The sequence below is a fragment of the Calonectris borealis genome, chromosome 1 (genome assembly GCF_964195595.1).
Source record: "Calonectris borealis chromosome 1, bCalBor7.hap1.2, whole genome shotgun sequence".
Taxonomy (NCBI): Eukaryota; Metazoa; Chordata; class Aves; order Procellariiformes; family Procellariidae; genus Calonectris; species Calonectris borealis.
This window is the reverse complement of record NC_134312.1, coordinates 20,241,248-20,260,126: the sequence shown is the minus strand read 5'-3', so window position 1 is coordinate 20,260,126 and position 18,879 is coordinate 20,241,248.

Here is an 18,879-nt window from a genome sequence, read left to right as displayed (position 1 = left end):
ACAAAAAAAAATGAACGTGATTTCAGTACTGAGATATAAGCCTCCTTCAGTCCATTAACTTAGGTGATTCAAATCCAAAATGTACTCACCCTTGAATTGTATGTCGGACTCTATTTTATTCCAAAGTACAAGACTGACAACAATTGCAGTGCCCTGAAGGCTGAAAGAGAAGTAATGAACAGACTTCATTCTTTTGAGTATATATGGAGGCCTCTGTCAATATAGTACATGTTCAAAGTCACTCTTGTTGTTTCAATACATGTATTATAAAAAGGTGCTCCTCAGTGTGGCTTCCCTGCTTTCCCTTCAATGAACAGTCAGATGTCTTGCTGACATGCCAGAATAATCACATGAGCACATGTGAAATATACATGGATACCAATGATGTTTGCCCACTCTGGTCTCCAGTAAAAAACTCACAAAACTCCCAACAAACAGAAAAAGAAGTTCCAGATGTTGAACCTCTTCATAAAAACCCAATCCTTTTACCTCCAGAAGGCTCACCTCTAATGGTAAAACTTAATCTACAGAGGAATTCCAATTTTCTCTCTCCTCTCCCAAAGCTTGCACTGCTCCTGAGCTAACTATGGACAAAGAATTCTCAAGTGGGAAACTCTTTAAAGGAGTCTTTGCAGCAAATGTTTACTGCATTGTATTACTTGAATTGTAGGAACAAAAATCACTTACCAGGAAAGACCTCATTCTGTTTAATACTGTGCCAATAAAAATAAATTAAAAAAAAGAAACAACAAAAAAACTCAAACCAAACGAATCGAAAAAACTCCCAAAATAATAATAATAAAAAACCCCAACAACTTTAGCATAAGATGGATTCTTTCTAAGCAAAAAAAAGAGAATAAGGAAAAAAAGAGATGAAAAAGTAAGATGATTTACATGGGGTTATACAACAGGTCAATAATATAGCAAGGAATAGTTGACAGAATAATATAGCAAGGTATAGCTCACAGAAGCCTCATAAAGTTCAGTGGAGACAACTGAAAAATCCTGCACTTTGATTTGACTAATCTGTCCAAAAAAAACAGTCTAGATGAAATAAGGAACTGAAGGTCCTCATGGACAGAAAATTGAACCATGGTTTTTCAGTAGGTCAAAGTTGTTGTTTTTCCAATATACTGTGAATATTCTGGAGTAATTCCAATTTTTGGAATGTTCTTTGCATTGACAACTGAAATACCCCGCAACATACAGATACCTTCCCTTGCAGAAAAGGGCCTTTTCACCAAATTATGAATTCAGAATCTGTCTTACTCTACCATACCTCAGGGACTTTTCATTTGGCTAGTTCTCCAACACATTTAACCTACCAAATCTTTTACCTTTTTTGTGTCTCTTGCCTAAGCTTTTTGTTTGTTTGTTTGCTTGTTTTTTTTTTCAGTAAACAGCTGCTGTTTTCTTTTGCTTTTATGGAAATTCCCATTTTTCAGGGAATAGCTTCTGAAGACATTATGAAGAAAAAAGTATTTCTCCAGTGATACAAACTTTTATTTTTTTGTAAATTCTTGCTAGATAGTATCTAGTCAGATCCTAACAGAAGTTTATGTACATGTATCTGGATCATGAATACATACATCAGATCCTTTTTCTTGACTCTTCAACACAGAAAAGTATGCAATAGAAACACAGAAAAAGACATGCGTTAGAAAAGACGGTAGATTTTCCTTAACTTAGACTTTTCTTGCTCACTAGTAATAAGTATTAATGTATGAATATAAGGGCACATTCACATATAGGGCAAAAAGATCTTAAAATTTCAAAAATCACCTGTCATTTGTGTTTGACGCAAAGAACAAAGTATAGATAATCAAAATCAATTAAACTATTACTACTACTACTACTCCTCCTCCTAAAAAATCTATGTAAATAAAAATATTCTCTTTGTAGTATCATAAAATGCAATTAGAAACAAATGAGGAAAATCAAATACTCTTGCATATAAACTATCCATACTTTTTTTGTCAGAAATTATCTCATCCAAGAACATTTTGGAAGGCAAAAGTGGATAAGCAAGTACTTCTAAAGATCAGTAAACGTGATGCATATTCTGAGAAATGCAGTATGAATCAGTCTACTGACAAAGTTTGAGATGATTGTGTAAAGTACATGAAAGTGGAGAAAAAAGTCTGTTTTCAAAAAAAAAGCAAACACCACCTTTAATATTTTACCAGCACAATTGTTCATGAGTTTATAGCTGAAGAATAGATGGGATTCTCAGCTTTTTTGAATAGTGTATAACCTTTTTCATCATAGAAATGAAGGTGAGCGTTACTGCAATGTAACATATTAATATTTTCATCTGTTTTGTGCTGATACAAGCGATCACAAAAGCTGACAATATGGTCTGCTGTCCTGAATACTAGAAATAGGGAAAATCTTCTATAGGTCCGATTCTCTCTGTTGCATCCAGATTTGACAGTCAGATCCTAATCAGGGGGTAACAGACAGGACACCTAATGCAATCTATGTGGACTAAAGAAACATACCTTATACATGAAGGCTGGTATTTATTGTTAGTCTTAATTGAATCACTACAGCTTATTCCTAATAATGAAACAGCTAAAAATAATATACACAAACTTGTTAGTAGCTATTCTTTTTTCTAGTCTCATGCTCACTCTTTCCAACATGTTTTTACAAGAAGTCACTAGAATCCCCATTTTTTTCACTGGGAGGGAATGGTGGTGTTGGTGAAGTGTCTTCCTCTTCATTTTATGGTCTGATCCACTTGTGTCTAATACATTTTCTACTATTCACAACATCTTCTTAATTCTTTGTTTGTCCTCAATTTTGATGTATATTAGAATGTCCTATATGTGTTACATATTACATATGTTGAAGATCTTTTCTTCCCTTTGTTCTCTATAAAGCATCTTACAGCCAGCATCCAAGGTTGCATTCCTTTAAAGTCTTGGACTAACCACTGATGAGTTTCTTAGAGCTCTGAGGACTCCCTTGTCATCTTCTGCTTGTATTTTCAAGGTCTGTTAAAATCTTGCAGCTGAACGTTTTGGGGGCCCTGTTATAAATCCCTGATTTACTTTAACAGTTTCTGTGTTGTGCATTACTCATAAACTAAGGTTTTGTAACCAGAATTTAGGAAGGTCTTTAATTGTCCACTTTTGTACTGAAACACGCACATACATATAAATACACAGACACATGGAAATAATGCTCTCATGATCATTTGTTAACAAAACATACAAATTATGACAATATCAATAGCATGCTATCAAAATCACTTTGAAACAGCTCTCCCCTTCATTGTCAAGGTATACCTCTTCTTCTATAGGTTACTGATGGTTATAAGGAAAAGAAAAATCTGCAACTGACTCTCATAATTAATTAATAATTTCAAAGTAACAGAGAGTAAAGAGCAGAATAAAAGAATTTTAGGCACAGGAACATCACTAAGCAAATCCATCTGGTCTTCAGTGGGGTATTTGTTATGGTACTAGAGAGGAAAGTAAGATGGATGAGTAATGCACACTCTAGCTAAAAATCATGACAACAGTTTTTGCAGTTGCTGTAACAAGATGCATTCAGTAGGAGAAAGTGCTTATGTACTGATGTACTTATCAGACTTCAATCTTGGGACTGAACTCATTCATGCTTTTAATTGACAAATTACAAAAAAAGATAAGAAGAAAACAAGAAAAAGAAAAAAGAAAACAAGAAAAAAGAAAAAAGAAAAAAGAAAGAGAAAAAAGGAAAAGAAAAAGAAAAAAGAAAAAAAAGCTAATGATTGGAAATTTGAATTATCACAGAGAAGAACTGAAATATTATGCAAGAAGAACTGCATAGCCTTGTATATCTACATAGCAGACATATAAAATGCTACAGTATAAAATATAAGGTCACATATTTAGTAAGGACAGAGTAGATACATTAGTAAGAAACTTGTTTTCTTATTAAGGACAAAGAAGAATGAGAAAAACTGATGTTTTCATTTGTCATATATTTGTGAATCACCAACATGATAAGGCTATGAAAGAGTCAAATAAAAGTTCAAGCTCAATATATGTGAAGTATTTCCCAGATGCTGCCCAAAATGCTGGAAAGGTTCAGTTCACAGGCTAACGGGTCTACCTTTAGTTGCTGACACATAGAAGCTTCCCCCACAGTTAAATGTTTAAGCTCATGTTGTAGACAATGAGCATCTAGCTAATAGATATAGTAGAGTCCAAAAAGTAATTTAGCTCAAAATGGGCAAGATTTGGTTGTATCTACTGATATTTAAGATGCTGTAGAGGATTTGAGACTTCTACTGAAGACTGGCAAATATGAATAAGTGCTCCTGAAAGACCTAGTTCTTTCCAAAGCAGCTGAAAGCAATGCCTCATGCTCTAGCATATCCCAAATGGCACTAGTTGTTAATGTTTAGGGGAATGATTTTGCTTTAATAGTTTACTTTAGGTTGAGTTGATTGTTAGGATCCAGTGACTGAATTAACTTCATTAACTGTGACTATGAGCTAGATAGCTAGTTCACCTTCATATAGACACTCATATTTACATGTCTTACTCTGAAGCCAATTACCACACACTCTCTACTTTTGGTGATCGTGATAAAAACTAATTCACTCCACAACATCCACAGAGAAGGTCATCATAAGAACGAGCAAGAGAATGAAGAGCTTCTTTCATATAAGAAAAATTGGAAAAAAAAAATCAGCTTTGGAAAGGCATTGCTATGACTTTCAGATGGTATATTAAAAGAAGGAAATTTATTAGTTAGGATGAAGAACAGCACTGGTTATGAAAAAAATGTGAATTTCCTATCAAATGAAAGTTTGTAACGGTGATGTGCTGGAGTACTATGAATAGGCAACTGATATAACTTTTAAATTGAGTTTGATTACATATGAAAATATGTCTGGATACTGTAAGTCGTTGACCAAAAAAGTAATTTCCAGTCCCCTCTCCGATGTGAGTGAACTAAAGATTTAAAACCTTTTTCCCACCTAAATGATTAATCATTAAGGTTTGTCTAACCTTCATGGAAACTGACATCAGCAAACCTGCTGAGTATTTTATTATTGAGATCACTGGAGCCACTATGGCACTTGCATTTTGGAGGGCTTTGACAGCTTAAAATTTACCAGGAGAAAAATGGTCATACCTCTGGCAATCTTTTTATGTTGACATGCTGTTTGAACAAAATCCTTCTGTTAGTCAAATTTGTGGGTAATTCAGTTAATAAGTAAATTGGTTTTAGATTAAATGTTTTTAAAATCGGCTTATTGACTGTGCTCAGATGGTAAAACCTTAATATGAAGTTAGTGCAGCTTCGACATCTATTACTGAGTTCATTCTGACTGGAGTCCAATTCAATGGCACTTACTTACAGGTTAATGTTAATTCAGAATTAATCACTGAAGTATCACAAGGTCATGCATTGAATGAGTTAGTTAAAATGAACAACTAGGATACTACTCCTAGGCACTCAGCAAGTCTTCAGATGTCCCTTCACTAGGTTAATGTTGCTATCTATTATACACTACATTCTATACTGGTTTCTCTTTTATGGCATGCTTCATTATGAAATTCATTTTCTGTCTATGATTTTACATTAACCTTAACTGTATCTGTGAAACTGTCAGCATTCGAAACAATTACCTTTTTGTTCTGTACTGAAGGTAAGTTAGCAATTGTAATTGGTTGGTATATTGACCAGCTTGCCCCAATGAGATTTGGGGCAACATATATTGTTAGGCAACATATATTGTCAGGCAAAATGGAATTTTATCAGTAATAGAGTAGCGACTGTTATGATGAATTATTCCTTTGATTCTCATCATTTCAGCATCATCTTTAACGAAATAGTTCAATGTGGAAAAACAAAGAAGAATGATACTGTCTGCTTTGTAAAATTTCTAATCAAAGAACTCCTTATCAGTTATGCTTTAAGGATAATGAATCCTCAGGAAGAAGAGTATATTGAGTTATTTAGGTCATAGACCAGGACCAGGCATGGTCATTTTATTCTGTGTTTCTGCATTGTAACAGGATCCAGCTCCATGAAGATTGCTTTTAGGTGTCAGTTTAGTACAAATGATGAGCTGCAATTATAACAATATAATATATTAAACAGATTTACTGAAAGAAAACCAGCATTATTTTCAAAATAACTGTCTATACTTTACCAAATGAACAGCACAGGTTTTTAAACTTTCTTTTATCAGCGTTTACCTGACTCTGTATGATGATGTTTAGATGTCAACTGAAAACACTAGTCATGCTAGTTAGGCTATTAATGTACTGAAGAGGGAGTGGAATAGATACTAATGCATGCTCTGTCTTGCTCTGTCTTTAAGATTTATTTGGTACTTAAAACTTATTTATTAGCATACTCATGGCAACTCTGCTTCAACAGTTACTTCTTCTAGAAAATTTGGGATATGCATCCGTCTTATGTAAAGAGAATAGACAAAATAATGAAATATAAAAATGAAAAGTTTCATGTTCTAAGGTCCTGTTGTGGTTTAACCCCAGCCAGCAAAAATAAACTCCACACAGCCGCTCGATCAACCCCCCCCTCGGTGGGATGGGGGAGAGAATCGGGAGGGCACAAGTAGGAAAGCTCCCGGGTTGAGATAAAAACAGTTTAATAATTGAAATAAAACTAAGTAGAACAGTAATAATAACAATGAGAACAACAACAATAACAGAATACACAAAGCAGGCAATGCACAACACAACCGCTCACCGACTGCCGACCGCGTGTCACGAACGGGGGGGCAAGCCCCCCCCCACACCTGGTTTTTATACTGAGCATGATGTCACATGGTATAGAATACCCCATTGGCCAGCTGGGTCCGCCACCCCGGCTGTGCTCCCCCCTCCCGGTGCAAGCATCACCCAGCAACAGCCAAAGCATCAATGGGCCATCAACGCTCCTTTCACACCGAACCCAAAACACAGCACACCCCCCAGGCTACTGGGAAGAAAGTTAACCCTGTCCCAGCTGGAACCAGGACAATATCCACCCCTTATTCTATACCATCTACATCATGCCCAGGTCTCACATTTTCCCATACATTCCAATTAGTCACCGCTACTTTTCCCTGCCTTTTGATATATACGCACACAGAGGTATCATTCCCTTAGTCCATGGGCCATCCCTCTAAAACGTCCGTTGAGTTCATGTAGTCCATGACTTCGGGTTCCACCTGTCATAACAGTCTTGCAGGGCAGGAGAGATGGTGTGTGGTGTTGGGCTCTTGCATGCGGAGGCCAGTTCTGGGCGCTCGTCCGGTTCTAACATTTTTGTACCTTGCTCAGTTTCATCAAAGTTCATCCTGAATTAATCTGGGTGATTCTTACTGTAATACTGTTAATACAGCATATGGTAACGATAGAAGTGATGACATACAGTACTATGTAATAACTAACATCGTACAATTCAGTTCATTGGCTATTTTCACCCAAAATTAAATCCCCCTGAGGTACACACCGGACTTCCCCATCCTTTCTCATCACCCACCAAGTGCACCCAGGTCCCTGAGCAAAAGCAATCCCACGGATGGGTTTTCCCTTGCCAGAAGCAGGAGCAACCCAGACCGTCTTCCCCAGCATATTTCTCATATGCCCGACAGGGACTTTATCCCCCTCTACAATACGTAAGGGTTTGGATTGGTCAGGGCCAGCTCGAGTGACAGATCCCCTAGTGTTGACTAACCAGGTGGCCTTTGCTAAATGTGTGTCCCAATGCTTGAATGTCCCACCACCCATTGCCCTAAGTGTTGTCTTTAACAGCCCGTTGTATCGTTCAATTTTTCCGGAGGCTGGTGCATGGTAGGGGATGTGATAGACCCACTCAATGCCGTGCTCTTTGGCCCAGGTGTCTATGAGGGCGTTTCGGAAGTGAGTCCCGTTGTCTGACTCAATTCTTTCTGGGGTGCCATGTCGCCATGGGACTTGCTTTTCAAGGCCCAGGATGGTGTTCCGGGCGGTGGCATGGGGTACAGGGTATGTTTCCAGCCATCCGGTGGTTACTTCTACCATGGTGAGCACATAGCGCTTGCCCCGTCGGGTTTGTGGGAGCGTGATATAATCAATCCGCCAAGCCTCCCCATATTTATACTTCAACCATCGTCCTCCATACCAAAGAGGCTTTACTCACTTGGCTTGCTTGATTGCAGCACATGTTTCACATTCATGGATAACCTGTGCAATAGTGTCCATGGTTAAGTCCACCCCTCGATCACGAGCCCATCTATATGTTGCATCTCTCCCTTGGTGGCCTGAAGTGTCATGGGCCCACCGAGCGATAAATAATTCACCTTTATGTTGCCAGTCCAGATCTACCTGAGCTACTTCGATCTTGGCAGCCTGATCCACCTGCTGGTTGTTTTGGTGCTCTTCACTGGCCCGACTCTTGGGTACGTGAGCATCTACGTGACGTACTTTTACAGTCAGGTTCTCTACCCGGGCAGCAATATCTTGCCACAATGCGGCAGCCCAGATGGGTTTACCTCTGCGCTGCCAGTTGTTCTGCTTCCACTGCTGCAACCACCCCCACAGGGCATTTGCCACCATCCATGAGTCAGTATAGAGATAAAGTACTGGCCATTTTTCTCGTTCGGCCAAGGCCAGCTGGATGGCTTTCACCTCTGCAAACTGGCTCGATTCACCTTCTCCTTCAGCAGTTTCTGCAACTTGGCGTATAGGACTCCATACCGCAGCCTTCCATCTCCGATGTTTTCCCACAAGGCGACAGGACCCATCCGTGAACAGGGCATATTGCTTCTCGTTTTCTGGTAGTTTGTTATATGGTGGGGCCTCTTCAGCACGCGTCACCCCCTCCTCTGGGGATATTCCAAAATCTTTGCCTTCTGGCCACTTCGTGATCACCTCCAAGATTCCTGAGCGACTGGGATTTCCTATTCAGGCCCGTTGTGTGATCAGTGCGACCCACTTACTCTACGTAGTATCAGTTGCATGATGTGTAGAGGGGACCCTCCTTTTGAACATCCAGCCCAGCACCGGCAGTCGGGGTGCCAGGAGGAGCTGTGCTTCATAGAATCATAGAATCATAGAATCATTAAGGTTGGAAAAGACCTCTAAGATCATCGTGTCCAACCGTCAACCCAACACCACCATGCCCTCTACACCATGTCCCTAAGGGCCTCATCTACACGTCTTTTAAATACCTCCAGGGATGGTGACTCCACCACTTCCCTGGGCAGCCTGTTCCAAGGCCTGACCACTCTTACAGTAAAGAAATTTCTCCTAATGTCCAATCTAAACCTCCCTTGGTGCAACTTGAGGCCTTTTCCTCTTGTCCTATTGCTAGTTACTTGGCAGAAGAGACCAACACCCACCTCGCTACAACCTCCTTTCAGGTAGTTGTAGAGCGCGATGAGGTCTCCCCTCAGCCTCCTCTTCTCCAGGCTAAACAACCCCAGTTCCCTCAGCCACTCCTCATAAGGCTTGTGCTCCAGGCCCTTCACCAGCTTCGTTGCCCTCCTCTGGACACACTCCAGCACCTCAATGTCCTTCTTGTAGTGAGGGGCCCAAAACTGAACACACTATTCGAGGTGCGGCCTCACCAGTGCCGAGTACAGGGGCACGATCACCTCCCTGCTCCTGCTGGCCACACTATTTCTGATACAGGCCAGGATGCCGTTGGCCTTCTTGGCCACCTGAGCACACTGCCGTCTCATGTTCAGCCGGCTGTCAATCAGCACCCCCAGGTCCTTTTCCTCCAGGCAGCTTTCCAGCCACTCTTCCCCAAGCCTGTAGCGTTGCCTGGGCTTGTCGTGGCCGAAGTGCAGGACCCGACATTTGGCCTTGTTGAACCTCATACAGTTGACCTCGGCCCATCGATCCAGCCTGTCCAGGTCCCTCTGCAGAGTCTTCCTACCCTCCAGCAGATCAACACTCCCGCCCAACTTGGTGTCATCTGCAAACTTGCTGAGGGAGCACTCGATCCCCTCGTCCAGATCGTTGATAAAGATATTGAACAAGACCAGCCCCAGCACTGAGCCCTGGGGAACACCGCTCGTGACCGGCCGCCAACTGGATTTAACTCTGTTGACCACAACTCTCTGGGCTCGACCGTCCAGCCAGTTTTTTACCCAGCGAAGAGTGTACTTGTCTAGGCCGTGAGCCGCCAGCTTCTCTAGGAGAATGCTGTGGGAGACAGTGTCAAAGGCCTTACTGAAGTCCAAGTAGACCACATCCACTGCCTTTCCCTCATCCACTAGGCGGGTCACCTGGTCATAGAAGGAGATCAGGTTGGTCAAGCAGGACCTGCCTTCCATGAACCCGTGCTGGCTGGGCCTGATCCCCTGGTTGTCCCGGACATGGCTCGTGAGCACCCTCAAAACCAACCGCTCCATGATCTTCCCCGGCACCGAGGTCAGGCTGACCGGTCTGTAGTTCCCCGGATCCTCCCTCCGGCCCTTCTTGTAGATGGGAGTCACATTGGCGAGCCTCCAGTCGTCCGGGACCTCCCCAGTTAACCAGGAACCAACCACTTCCGAAGCAGCTTGAACCCCTTCATATGCTGCCAATATCTCCTTCTCAGTTGGAGTGTAGCGGGCCTCGGATCCTCTGTATCCCTGACTCCAGAACCCTACGGGTCGACCTCGAGTCTCCCCTGGTGCTTTCTGCCAGAGGCTCCAGGTAGGACCATTATCCTCGGCTGCGGTGTAGAGCACATTCTTCACATCTTGTCCTGCCCGGACTGGCCCAAGGGCTACTGCCTGAACTATCTCCTGTTTAATTTGTTCAAATGCTTGTCGTTGCTCAGGGCCCCATCTGAAGTCGTTCTTCTTCCTGGTCACTTGATAGAGAGGACTTACGATCTGACTGTAATTTGGAATATGCATTCTCCAAAAACCCACAACGCCTAAGAAAGCTTGCGTTTCCTTTTTGCTAGTTGGTGGGGACATGGCTGTTATTTTATTGATCACATCCGTTGGGATCTGACGACGTCCATCTTGCCATTTTATTCCTAAAAACTGGATCTCCTGTGCAGGTCCCTTGACCTTACTTCGTTTTATTGCAAAGCCGGCCTTCAGAAGGATTTGGACTATTCTCTCCCCTTTCTCGAAAAATTCCTCTACTGTGTTGCCCCACACGATGATGTCATCAATGTATTGCAAGTGTTCTGGAGCCTCACCCTGTTCCAGTGCGGTGTGGATCAGTCCATGGCAAATGGTAAGGCTGTGTTTCCACCCCTGGGGCATCGGTTCCAGGTGTACTGGACACCCCTCCAAGTGAAAGCAAACTGTGGCCTGCACTCTGCCGCCAAAGGGATGGAGAAGAATGCATTAGCGATATCAATGGTGGCGTACCACTTGGCTGCCTTTGACTCCAGTTCGTATTGAAGTTCCAGCATGTCCAGCACAGCAGTACTCAGTGGTGGCATGACTTCGTTCAGGCCACGGTAGTCTACTGTTAGCCTCCACTCTCCATTGGACTTTCACACTGGCCATATGGGACTGTTGAAGGGTGAGCGAGTCTTGATGATCACTCCTTGGCTCTCCAGTTGACGAATCAGCTCATGGATGGGGATCAGAGAGTCTCGGTTGGTGCGGTATTGCCGCCAGTGCACTGTTGTGGTAGCAATAGGTACCTGTTGTTCTTGGACCTTCAACAACCCCACAACAGAAGGATCCTCTGAGAGACCAGGCAAGGTGGACAGCTGTTTAATTTCCTCCGTCTCCAGGGCAGCTATACCAAAAGCCCACCGGTACCCTTTTGGGTCCTTGAAATACCCTCTCCTGAGGTAGTCTATGCCAAGGATGCACGGAGCCTCTGAGCCAGTCACAATGGGGTGCTTCCGCCACTCATTTCCGGTTAGGCTCACTTCAGCCTCCAACACAGTTAACTCTTGGGATCCCCCTGTCACTCCAGAAATACAAATGGGTTCTGTCCCTTTATAGCCTGATGGCATCAGGGTACACTGTGCACCGGTGTCTACGAGAGCCTTATATTCTTGTGGATCTGATGTGCCAGGCCATCGAATCCACACAGTCCAGTAAACCTGGTTGTCCCTTTCCTCCACCTGGCTGGAGGCAGGGCCCCTCTAGTCCTGGTCATCATATTCGCTATCTACTTCTTGTAAGTATGAGTCAGAAGTCCCTTTGTTAAGGTTGGAAGTGGAATCAGCCCTCCTACTCTGTCTGGGGAACTCACTGGAGACTGGAGCAGCAGTTTTCCTGGAAGAACCCCCTTTTGTGGTTGTTTTCCCTTGCAACTCATGTACCCGTGCCTGTAGGACTGAGGTAGGTTTTCCATCCCACTTCCTCATGTCCTCTCCGTGGTCACGCAGGTAAAACCACAGGGTGCCCCGGGGTGTGTACCCACGATGTCTCCTCTCTTGAGCAGAGGGACGCTTGCTCCTAATGGCTGAGACGCTGGCCCGTGCAGGTGGGGAGCAGGACATATCCTCTTTGAGTTGCTGGACCTCCTGAGACAGTTTCTCCACAGCAGAGACACAGGCTCGTAGGGAGGAAGAGAGACTTTCTTCATATTGCCGGAGTTGGCCAGCCAGTTCATCCACTGTTTGTTCCTCTCCATCTCTCCAGGTCATTATTGCCAATGAGTTTGCATGTGACGCTGGTGCGCTCCGTACAAACTTCCGTCACATGGGTCGGGTGCATTTGACTTCATCTGGGTCTTTGGATAACTGCTCGTTGTTCAGGTCATCGTAAATCACTTCCAGCACAGCTAATTCTCTCAGGTACTGGATACCTCTCTCCATGGTGGTCCACTTGCCTGGGTGGCATATAACATCTTCCTTGAAGGGATACCTTTCCTTCACACCTGACAGGAGTCGCCTCCAGAGGCTGAGGACTTGTGCCCCTTGTCCAATTGCTTTGTCAATGCCCCCTTCCCTAGAAAGGGATCCCAGCTGCTTGGCTTCCCTACCCTCTAATTCCAGGCTACTGGCCTCGTTATCCCAGCATCGGAGCAGCCAGGTGACAATGTGCTCGCCTGGACGACGGCTGAAGTCTTTTCGCATGTCTCGCAGCTCACTCAGCGATAGGGATCGGGTGGTCACCATCTCATTTACGGGTTCTGCCTCCTCCTCCTCCTGTTCTTGTGATGGCCCTGGTTCATCTTCATCCCTTACTAGACGAGCTGATTTTCTTGTGCATTTTCTTTTTTGTATAGGGGCGACTGATACCGGCACGGGTTAGTTCTCTGTCGCAGGGGGCAGAGTGGCTGCCGTGCCTGCCGTGGGGGGTGAGGGAGCCACTGTGCTTGCCGTGGGGGGTGGGGTAGCCACAGGGCCTGTTGCTTTGTCATCAGCTGCAGAGACGTTTCCTTCCCCTTGGGGGTTCTGAGTGGTGTTAAATAGGGCTCGGTAGGCGTGGGCCAGGCCCCAGCACATTGTAGTGATTTGCGTCTCCCTAGAATGGCCAGGGTGACAGCATACTTCTTCCAAATATTCTACTAATTTTTCAGGGTTCTACACTTGTTCAGGGGTAAAGTTCCAGAACACTGGGGGTGCCCATCGCCCTAGGCATTTGCCCATGCTATCCCACTCGCCCTGCCACTCATAACTATCCAGCCTTGGGGCAGATCTCTGGATGACATTCTTAAATTGCTTACTAACCTTGGATAAAACAGCAACAATATTCCCAAGGAGTACCAAGAGATGTATCTCAACTACCCAGGGATGTTCAAGGTACTGGCAAGTTATTTTAACAAAGGAGATGACATCATAGAGAAAGGTAGCGAGGGTGCCATTCTCTATTTCCTCCATAAAAAATCTCTCGGAGGAAAAGGTATAATTGCTAATGGTCTCCGTGAGGTGGTACCCGAAATGCAGAAACGGCTTCATTACGAATCCCAAATACCAAATAACACCCAATGCCAGCGTTTTAGTAACAAATCTCCCAGGCAAAACATCATTAATCACGGCAGAGCACAACAGACTACAAAACCCAACTCCAATTTTTAACAGGTACAGTAAAAACAAGAGCATGGTGCAGAACAAACGAATATGTTACCAGATATAAATTCCTTAATACGCTCTAAATAATCTGTCGTTATCTCAACCTTCGTGCCCCACGTTGGGTGTCAAAAAGGACTGTCGTGGTTTAACCACAGCCAGCAAAAATAAACGCCACGCAGCCGCTCGATCAACCCCCCACCCCGATGGGATAGGGGAGAGAATTGGGAGGGCACAAGTAGGAAAGCTCCCGGGTTGAGATAAAAACAGTTTAATAATTGAAATAAAACTAAGTAGAACAGTAATAATAACAATGAGAACAACAACAATAACAGAATACACAAAGCAGGCAATGCACAACACAACCGCTCACCGACCGCCGACCGCGTGTCATGAATGGGGGCCGAGCCCCCCCCCACACCTGGTTTTTATACTGAGCATGATGTCACATGGTATAGAGTACCCCATTGGCCAGCTGGGTCCACCACCCTGGCTGTGCTCCCCCCTCCCGGTGCAAGCATCACCCAGCAACAGCCAAAGCATCAATGGGCCATCAACGCTCCTTTCACACCGAACCCAAAACACAGCACACCCCCCAAGCTACTGGGAAGAAAGTTAACCCTGTCCCAGCTGGAACAAGGACAGGTCCGAAACTGAGAGTTAATGAGAAGAGATCAAAACCACAGGGACAGAAAGAGCAATAGAGATATAAACCCAATATTCTCTAATTTACATTCGCACTGCTTAAGTGTTCTCCCTTAATTTTCTATATTTTTCTAGCTTTTTATTGGCTGTGCAATGGTCAGTCTACGTTTGATTTTCAGTGGAGAAACTTTCAGCAATTTAGTTTTAAAGTTTTCTTTTGTTCTAGATTTGCATCTTCATTATTAGTAGAGCAATTAAGCAATTTAAAAGTGAAGTATTTTCCTTTGAGGTATCTTCTTATAGACAAATCAGGAAAAAAGAAAAAAACCTTTTAAAACTGAAGAGAATGTTTAACACTTTGTGAAAGATTATTTAGATAGCACTTTGGAGGATTCATCTTGCTTAATTTTGTGATCTAAATTAGAAGCCTTGCATAAACTAGACTCCTTCAACAGTTAATTGTGTCCTAATATTCTTCTTTTAATGATTTCTACTATTTAAGAGATGGAATGAATGCCTCTGTGTGTTACTTAGAGTCAGCTTCCCCACTATATGAGGGTCTGGGAAAAATATGTTTATTTAAAAACATAGATTTGCAGTAATGAGACAACATAAACCACCAAACTTTATTACTAAGGTCATACTTAACTAAAGATATTGGCTGCTTTTGTGTTTGAATGAGCGTTTCTTTCCATTCTTCTAGGTTAAAGAGAATTTCCATCCTGTAGCTGAAGAAAGCATTTCTAATTCCTACTGTTACTTGTTTAATATTGCTGTCACCTTCTTCTAGGAAAAGAAGAAAAGAAGGAACGAAGCAAGGAAACTATGCTATTTTTTGTTTGGTTGTTTGGTTTGGTTTGGTTTGGTTTTTTGTTACAGTCTCTTATTTGTGAAGTTTGTTATCGGATTCATAAAATATTTAAGTGCTACGTAAGGATTAAAAATGCCAGAGAATGTGGACTTAGGAGAATGGTGAGTGCCTAAACTAGTCTGTACTTTCCCCTCTGTCCTTAGTGTATTGAATATTTTGCTAATTTCATGAGAAAAATTTCTGGGGACTCTTTACCATCTTCTCCTGAAAGAAATGTGTTTGGATTAGCTGTTCTTCTTAGTCACAGTTCAAGACACAAGAAAGTTAGATAGAAAGGGAGTTGTCTGTCTTTATTGAGATTTTTTTTTAAATGAAAAAAAAGTGAATGTGAACCCAGATCACCCCAGCTAACAAGGAACTGAAGATCTGTATTGGGTTTGCGTGGCAAGGTTTTGGTAGAGGGGGAGCTACAGGGATGGCTTCTGTGAGAAGCTGCTAGAAGCTTCCCCCATGTCCAAGAGAGCCAATGCCAGCCGGCTCCAAGATGGACCCGCCGCTGGCCAAGGCCGAGCCCATCAGCAACAGTGATAGTACCTCTCTGATGACGTATTTAAGAAGGGGGAAAAAAACTGCGGTGCAACAACAATGGAGAAAGGAGTGAGAATATGTGAGAGAAACAACTCTGCAGACACCAAGATCAGGGAAGAAGGAGGGGCAGGAGGTGCTCCAGGTGCCGGGGCAGAGATTCCCCTGCAGCTCATGGTGAAGGCCATGATGAGGCAGGCTCTCTCTCCCTGCAGCCATGGAGGTTAACGGTGGAGCAGATACCCACCTGCAGCCCGTGGAGGACCCCACGCCAGAGCAGGTGGATGTGCCCAATGGAGGCTGTTACCCCATGGAGAGCCCGCGCTGGAGCAAGTTCCTGGCAGGACCTGTGGACTTGTGGAGAGAGGAGCCCATGCTGGAGCAGGTTTGCTGGCAGGACTTGTGACCCCATGGGGGACCCACATTGGAGCAGTCTGTTCCTGAAGGACTGCACCCCATGGAAAGGACCCACGTTGGAGCAATTTGCGAAGAACTGCAGCCCGCGAGAAGGACTCATGTTGGAGAAGTTCATGGAGGACTGTCTCCCATGGGAGGCACCCCACACTGGAGCAGGGGAAGAAAACGAGGAGGAAGGAGCAGCAGAGACAATGTGTGATGAGCTGAATGCAACCGCCATTCCCCATCCCCCTGTGCTACTCGGGGGTAGGAGGTAGAGAAATTGGGAGTGAAGTTGAGCCTGGGAAGAAGGGAGGGGTCTGGAGAAGGTGTTTTTTACGATTTGGTTTTTATTTCTCATTATCTTACTCTGATTTGATTTGTAATAATTTAAATTAATTTCCCCAAGTCAAGTCTGTTTTGCCCATGACGGTGATTGGTGAGTGATCTCTCCCTGTCCTTATCTTGACCCACAAGGCTTTTGTTATATTTTCTCTCCCCTGTCCAGCTGAGAAGGGGGAGTGATAGAGCGGTTTGGTGGGCACCCGGCATCTAATCACCCACCACAAGATCTTAATCTTAGATGAGAATTCTGAGTGACAGATCCAGAATTATCAAAGGTTGTAACATATATCCTTTACTCGGGTATCTAAGTTCAGAGATGAACGGGTTTTTAGATATTTTGAAACCTAATAAGAGTTTCCTTTCCCCATTCATAATATAGGTTTTGTTTGTCCTTCCTGGGTACTTATCCAATCCCAGGCACTGTAAAGACACCTTGTGCCCCAGTGTCACAAATGAGTGATTTAGAGGCCGCTTAAAGAATCACTGTCAAAGGAATTAGCAGAAAGTGATTTTAATAGAGATTAATAAAGGTGCGACCTAACAGAATTCGATAGCAAGGTTCACTCTATTACTTATTACACGGATGAAAACATATAAAGGAAAATCATCTAAGGGTTTATATTTCAGGGACAGTCTAGATTTCATTCACAATTTAGCAACACTTAGTTATCAACTAATCATTAACAAACTTTAGTAACGCTTAATCATTAACTAATTCAATATTTGCAAAGTGAGTTAGTAAGTCTACTACAATCACAACTTAATTACAGATTATGCTTACTATCAGTTCACACACACAGAGAAACATATATATATATAAAAATATACAGAACATGCCTGTTAAAAATTCCCCTCGATTTCAGTGAAGAAATATTCATGTTGAATGTCTAGGTATTCCCTCTCAATGGGTGAAAGGGTTGAGCTTCGAAGGGGACTCACCCAGGACCCAGCGGTCCTCCAAATATCGCAGGCCTGAAAGATTGCAAGCTCTGAGAGGCGTCCCACTCAGAGGGAGATGCTGGGTGCAGCCCGCTGTGGTCCAGGAGAGCTCAAAGGGCCTCACTTAGGACCACCTTTTATAGGTTTGCAAGATGGTTGGCTTTAGTCATCCGTAAATTTCCATCCTGGCCGCAGTCCCAGGTGGTAATTACTAAAAAATTCTCAAGGTTTTGGTGATGTTCTACCGGACACCTGGGCCAGGCAGTAGGAGTATGTTCCCAGCCTCAGATATGCAGAGTTTCTAATACAGTCAAGGAGTGCTCAACTGCCAGACTTCAATACACCAAGGCCAAGATTTCATTGAAATTTCTGAGATCAACAAGCAGCCTAGATCAACAAGTGGCCCAGGGAAGAAAGGGGGGGTATGAATGCACCACCACACCCAGGAACTTATATCCCTTCTGGGATATAAGACATGGGAATTTATCCATTAATTTTGCATGTTAAAGATTTTATCAAGGGACATGGTATTAGTTCAGTGAATCAAAAATCTTTTTCAAGGTCATATATTAGCTCTTATTTCCCTCTTTTCCCCCAGCGTCATGCTTAAAAATGTAAATCTAAATGTAAAAATTTAAAATGAATTCTAGTGTGATGTTCGCTATTACTACACACGTATATGTAGTGGGAGAGAGATAAGCTTGTAACTTTGCAATACGATTTCTATTTTGTATTTGTACTACTAACAGCTGCTGCATATGCTGTAAAAAGGTGCCCTGATAAAGAAGATAATATTGTATATGTCAGTGGGTTTTTTTTGTATGAATATGTTTAGACAGATAGATATGAATATGCATACACATTATAATTAAATTTCAAGGAAATAGGGCTTCATTTGAAAATCTTCATAAACTGAAACTCTAGGTCAAATATTATTTTAATCAGTGTAAACATTTTCAGACAGTGTTTTAAGTTTAATTACAAATGCAGCCTGAAACAATGTCATTAATGCAATTACTATCTGTAATTTACATACCTTGACTCTGAGTAATAATGGAGAGTTATCACCAGAATTTAACAGTATTCATTACTATTAATTAGTTTATACAGCATAGCTTAAGGAAAAACAATAAATCCCCTAAGATAAAGTAATCCCACATTCACAACAGTCTTCTAGGAAGGTTCAGCCATAAACTTCAGTGCTTTTGGCATTTATAAATTATTTTGTT